This window comes from Tupaia chinensis, unplaced genomic scaffold, assembly GCF_000334495.1.
Source record: "Tupaia chinensis unplaced genomic scaffold, TupChi_1.0 Scaffold144542_1, whole genome shotgun sequence".
Taxonomy (NCBI): Eukaryota; Metazoa; Chordata; class Mammalia; order Scandentia; family Tupaiidae; genus Tupaia; species Tupaia belangeri.
The window spans coordinates 106,475-107,174 of NW_006204402.1; positions in this window are offsets into that span (position 1 = coordinate 106,475).

The following is a 700-nucleotide window of genomic DNA, read 5'->3' on the forward strand; positions in this document are numbered from 1 at the left end:
AGATATCGAATGTTGAAGCGGGGAGATTAATGTCTTTGTACTGACTGACTTGCATGGCATTCCCTTTTGAAAAAGCAGTGTAATACACTGTAAAGTTATATGTAATCCAATGTAAAATAAAGAAGATTATGATGATAATAAAAAATAAAAAATAAAAAAAATGTTTGGGGAAAAGTAATTGAAGACAACTGTAGACAGCAGAGCTAGTGTAATAAAAGGGTGTGAAAGGGCAGAGTGTAGGACATGGTGTAAAAAAAATATATATATATATATATATGAAACTAGAAATGGAATGTTATTGATGATAACATGCATAATTAAGCCACTATGCAATTTATTCTAGATGGGAAACCACATTTAGTATGTTGTGATGATGCTCAGGGAATGAATGTAAATTAATTAAGAAAAAAGTTTCAGGAGGAAAAAAAAACTAAAACTGTTCTTATCAAAATTTTTAAAAAAATTTGTATTTGATGACTGCAGTAAGCTATATAGCCCCAGCTAGGTACTACTTTATAGTATATTCATTCTACTCACTGAGGCTTATGCCTAAAGTCAGACTTGGGTTCATGTACAGGTATATATCAGCTGCACTTGCTATTGGAAGTATTTAGACTAATTAAGTTCATTAGCAAATCAATTAAATGGGAGGAAAGGCATAGAAAGCAACCATGGATACCAGAGACAATGTGGGAGGAGG